Source organism: Neovison vison, chromosome 12, assembly GCF_020171115.1.
Source record: "Neovison vison isolate M4711 chromosome 12, ASM_NN_V1, whole genome shotgun sequence".
NCBI lineage: Eukaryota > Metazoa > Chordata > Mammalia > Carnivora > Mustelidae > Neogale > Neogale vison.
The window spans coordinates 56435157-56440783 of NC_058102.1; the positions used below are offsets into that span (position 1 = coordinate 56435157).

A 5627-nucleotide genomic window follows, 5' to 3' on the forward strand; every position below is an offset into this window, starting at 1 on the left:
ACCGCAGGCGCGGGCTCCCTGCACCCTGCATTCCCAGGCTTCAAGTGTCATCTCTCCCGCGCCACACGTGTTTACCCTTTGCACACTCCACTTCTCTCCCTTCACCTGGTGGAGGTGGGAAGGCAAACCTGGGCCACTTCAACTTGAAGCCCTTGAGATGCCCGCTGTGCTAGGTTGGCTCCCTTTACCATTTCCCATCACCAGCTGCCGGTGGTGGGAGGGAGGGTGGGGGGGTGGGGGGTGGGGGGGAATGAAAGATTGCCCACATTTCAGAGGTGTATTAGTTTCCTAGGGCTGCTGTCACAATGTATCACAAACCGGGTGGCTAAAAACAACCGCAGTTTATTCTTTCATTTCTGGAGGCTAAAAGCCTGCAATCCAGGTGTTGGCAGGGTTGGTTCCTTCTGGAGCTCTAAGGGAGAAACTATCCCGCCCCTCCCTCCTAGCTGCTGCTGGTTGTTAACCTTGCTGTTGCTTGTGGCAGTGTGACTCCAGTCTCTGCCTGTGTCCCATGGCTTTCTTCTCCATCTCCTCTGTGTCTGGGTCTCTCTGTGTCCTCTTCTTCTAAGGACACAAGTCACTGGATTTCGGGGCCCTGGAGTTGCTGTCCATCTTAACATGGCTTCCTCTTGGGCCCCTGCTTCCTGCTCCAGGGAATGAGCCCCGCATCAGGCTCCTGCTCCAGGGAATGAGCCCCGCATCAGGCTCCTGCTCAGTGGGAACCCTGCTTGCAAGACGAGTCTGGGGTTCTGCACTCAATCTGGCCGTTGTCCACTTGTCCAGCTTTGCCCCCCACTGCCCACACTTTGCCCTCGGACTGGAATGCTCCCCGCCTTCCTCAGCCCTCTTCCCTCTCCAGGTGAAAAGCTCTTAGGCATCCTTGAAGCCTCTCCCCTGCCTGAGGGCCACCCTGAGTGCTGTGGGGAGTGTTGACTGTGGCCTTCGTCCCAGCTGTGGTCCTTGGGTGTTTCTCCCACGCAACACCCAACACAATGCATTGCTTTCCCTTCGTTATCGCCCACCTCCCCACCAAACTGAGCACCTTAAAGGCAGCTACCATTTCAGGCCCCCACAGTGACACAGAAGATGGTCCACAGCTGTTCAATGGCTGAATAAGCATGGACATTCCCTTCAGGGAATAGAGACCTGGGAGCATATTTCCCATACTTGTATTATATTCCTTACAATGCTTGGTGCACAATTGGCTCTCCGAAGCTTCCTGTATGGTTTAGCCATTGAATGGAAAAGCCACTGAAGTGAAGGGAAAGAAATGGGGGGAGCCCTAGGCCTGAGGTTCCTGAATTCTGAGGTAGAGCTGCTTAAGGGGCCAGAAGCAGGGGGCGCCTGGGTGGTTCAGCGGTTGGGCGTCTGCCTTCGGCTCAGGTCATGGTCCTGGGGTAGAGGACTCCCTGCTCAGCAGGAACCCTACTTCTCCCTCTGACACTCCCCCTGCTTGTGTTCCCTCTGTCTCTGTGTCTCTCTCTGTCAAATAAATGGATAAAATCTTAAAAAGAAAAAAGGGGGGGACAGAACCAGGACATTGGTTCCTGGTTTATTTCTGCAATCAAGAGTGGGGATCAGGGGGGTGCCTGGATGGCTCAGTCCATTAAGTATCTGACTCTTGATCTCAGCTCAGGTCTTGATCTCAGGGTCATGACTTCAAGCCTTGTGTTGGACTCCACACTGGGCATGGAACCTACTTTAAAAAAAAAAAAAGAGTGGGGATCTCGGCGATGTTGGATGGTGGGGTGGGTAAGGGGGTGTCAGCAGGGACTGGGTTCTGGGACTCCCAGCCTGAGGCTGACCCTGGCCCATCCCCATGGAAAGTGACCCCTTGCTGGCCTTACAGCTGAATGAAGGTTCTTTCCAGCATCAGACCAGCCTCTTTTTTGGGGGAACAAGGCACCCTTATTGTGAGGCTCTCTCTACTCATCTCATTTCCAGTCATGTGAGCTTCTCTTCTGTGTTCCTTCACAATGCTACCTGTCACTGGAAGCCAGGTAACACTCAAAGGAGGCTGGCTAACTAGAGTTGGAGTCACACCTGGGTCTCCAGATTCCCTTTATACCATTTCTTCCACTGATTTCCAAGGGCCTTCAACCTTGTTCTCCAGACCATTTTAGTCTCGAATAAGAGACCTAGCAAACAAATTATTTCATTTACTGGCCCCCTCCTTGTCCCCATCAGGGGGAACTCAAAATTACTCAGCTCTCCCATACTCCCAGGTCTCCACCCCAGCTATCCCCCACCCCACAACCAGACCCCACAGGGCTTTTGAGGGGCAGAGCAGGGACTAGTAGAGGCAGGCAAGGTACTCAAGGCTCACAAGTGAGTGCTTAAAGAAGCACTCACTCTCAGGGCTGCATAAGTACCTCCTTAAATTTTGTATTCTGGGGTGTCCTGGCTTGGTGCTGGGCTGGTGTATTAATAAAGGGATGGGAGGAGAAAAAGAGATCAAAAGGAGGGTAGAAGATTGAGTGCTGAGAAAACAAGAATCTGAAATCGTGGCAAAGTGAAGAATAATGGGTGTTTCCTTTAGGTAGATATCTACTAGTGCAATTACTGGATCTATTTTTAACTTTTTGAGGAACCTCAATACTGTGGAATTTAAGAAACAAAACAAATGATCCTAGGGGAAAAAAGAGAGAGGAAAACTGAGAAACAGACTCCTAACTATAGAGAGCAGACTGATGGTCTCACCCAGGGTGGGGGGTATAAGGGGTTAATAGGTGATAGGGATTAAGGAGGGCACTTGCCATGATGAGGAACCACTGTTGTATGCACGTGTTGAATCACTAAACTGGACATCTGAAATGAATATTACCCTGTATGTTAACTGAATTTTATTTTAGTTTATTTTTTAAAGATTTTTAAAAAGATTTAAGCAATTTCTGCACCCAGCATGGGGCTTGAATTCATGACCCCAAGATCAAGAGCTGCGTGCTCTACAGACTGAGCCAGCTATTGGCCCCCAATAACTGGAATTTAAACAAAAACTTTAAAAAAAAAAAAAGGGCAAGAATAATGGGTTCATGTGGTCAGGGGTAGCTTTTCCCACAAAACTCACACACATACAGCTTCGGATGTCGCACATGTTACCCAGAGAAAAAGAAGCGGAGGAGAGACCAGAACACGGCCATCCCTTTCTCATCAGGTTTCCCGGAGTTTCTTGTCCTAGGGAAGTCAAACATGGGAAAGAAATTTCCAAAGTCATGTCCTCTTTGTTTTCACTCCATCCTCAGATACTTGACATCTTTTTCTGGACATCAGGGACTTCGCCCTGGGCTTGCTGATTCAGAGTCTTAAAATGCCTGAGCTGGAGAGCCCTTAGGGTCTCCTAATCCTGGGAGACACTTATCACACAGGGTTTCAGAGCACCTGCAGTGTGGCTCCTCCAAACTGACCAGTGCCGGGTGTAAAACAGACACGGAGGTTCTGAAGCCCTAGTTTGAAAAAAAAAAAAGAGTGTAAAATACCTCACTAATTATCTTTTAAAAGCGTGACTATACTGAAATGATAATGTTTGGGCTCTAATGGGTTAAATAAAATATAGTGAAATTAACTTATTTTAAGTGGCTGCTGGAAAAATATTTTTTAATTATAATTTTTTTTAATTTTTAATTTTTTATTAACATATAACGTATTATTAGCCCCAGGGGTTCAGGTCTGTGAATCGTCAGGTTTACGCACGTCACAGCACTCACCATAGCACATACCTTCCCCAATGTCCCTAACCCCACCCCCCTCTCCCTACCCCTCCAAACCTCAGTTTGTTTCCTGAGATTAAAAGTCTCTTATGGTTTGTCTTTCTCCTGATCCCATCTTGTTAATTTAAACATTTATAAGATATATTAATTTTTTTTACACGAATCCTTGTATGAGGGGCTAACTTTCAGTAGATCGTGGGAGGGAGTTGCTCTGCTACCTATAGATGCCTTGCCTACAGAAGCAGGAATGGGTTAGTGCCCAGTTCCCCATTCAAAGGGCTTCTGGCCATGCCCCATTTCCCTGGAGAGGCATTCTCTGCACACTGGCTGCTAGAAAATTTAACATTACATATGTGGCTCCCATTTGTGGCTTGAATGGTAGATTTGTTGGACTCCGCCGGTCTTGTCCAACTTCCTCCTGAGGAAACACGAAACAAGAAAACGGGGGCCAAAGACCTCACTTAGCAGATGGCACACACTAAAAAACACTGTCATTTTCACCAGCCTCTCAGTTGCCCCTACACCCCCCCCCACCCCACACACCCGCATACCCACCCTGGGAGCCTGGGAGAGGAGCCAGCAGACCAAAGAACCCTGGGCTGGAGGCCTCAAGCAAAATGTTCCAATTCACACGATGTTGGCTGTGGTTTCTTGGGAGTGAAAAGAAAACCACATAAAATCACATTTTAAAAACCCAATAGACTCTGGAAGCTTGGGGTGGGGAACAAAGCTGGGAAGCCCTAGGCCTCCCCCTATGAATTCACAGGCACAGTAACACAGATGAGTTTACCAGGTGTGACAATTGGCACCTTAAAAGCCCAGAACCCCCCAACCCCCCAACCCCATGACAGTTGGGGCTGAGCCTTTCCTGAGACCTGACACGGAGGGGCAGCTACTCAAGGATTGTTTGACAAGTAAACAAAGCCAAGTTTCACTAGGATTGGCTTGATAAATGGAAGAGGAGTGGGCTGCGAGGGAGGGGGAACCAGACGCCAAAGGCAAATTCCTTTATTTCATAATTTTTATCTGGCGTCCGCATTCTCATCAACGTTCATTGTCAAGGCTTTCAGAGAGGCAGTTAGGAAAGCACAGAGATAATGATGTCTGCGCCCTGGGACAGCGCTAATGGTGCTCATCTGACAGTTCCGACCAGTGGAGTTGCGGAGCTGACTCTGGACCGCCGAGGAATTTCCTTGGTTTCCACCTGGCTTCGCCGACGAAGCCAGAGTGTGGTCAGCCTGTTTCCCGCGCCGGGCTTCCCATCCTGCACAGGTGGGTGAGAGTGATAGAAAGGCTAAGTCAGGGGGAAAGGTGAGAAAATCTGGCTGCTCCCGCAGCGGGGGAGGAAGGCCCACCTGGAGGTCAGCTCTCCTTCCTACAGACGCGCACAGGCACTCGCACGCGCGAGCTGGGGAACCCGGGATTAACACAGGCGCTACCTCCCCGACCAGCCCTTGCCCTTGGCGGAGGGGGAGTGCCCGGCGGGGGTTGTGCCCGGGGAGGGGGGGGCGGGTGTCGCTCCCCGCCGCCCCCGCCCCGGACGTGACAGCTGGCGGCCCGATAAAGAGCGGTCCCCCTGTGTCGCCTTTCCTCCGGTTCTTGGGACCGGCCGGTGCGCGCGTCCCGCGGCCGTCGGATGCGCTGGGTGGGGCCGGGGTGGTTCCCCCTGCTCTCCCCCACCCCCCATTTCTAGGGTGACTGTGCCGCTGACGTCAGGCGGCTCTTGGTTCATTCCCTGGCACGGGGAGTTTATTTTCATGACAGCAAGCAGTGCCGCGGAACTGGAATAGGCGTGTCCTCTCCCCCTGACCCTCTCCCGCCCCTTGTCCCTCTGCTCACCCCCTCGCTTGCTCCCTCCCTCCGGCGACTGCTGCCTTTATAACCGCTCGGCGCCGCGAGGGCGGGATAGCGCCTGCCGGC

The 5627-nt window shown here is 51.3% G+C and overlaps 1 long non-coding RNA gene across 1 annotated transcript; it reads right to left on the reverse strand.

The window, feature by feature from the left end:
• Positions 1 to 4685: 4685 nt before the first annotated feature.
• LOC122892424 lies at positions 4686 to 5127 on the reverse strand. The gene is made up of 2 exons (XR_006381403.1): positions 5063 to 5127; positions 4686 to 4971 (listed from the first exon to the last, which is right to left on the reverse strand). It is a non-coding gene; the product is annotated as an uncharacterized LOC122892424 (long non-coding RNA).
• Between the last annotated feature and the right edge of the window lie 500 nt (positions 5128 to 5627).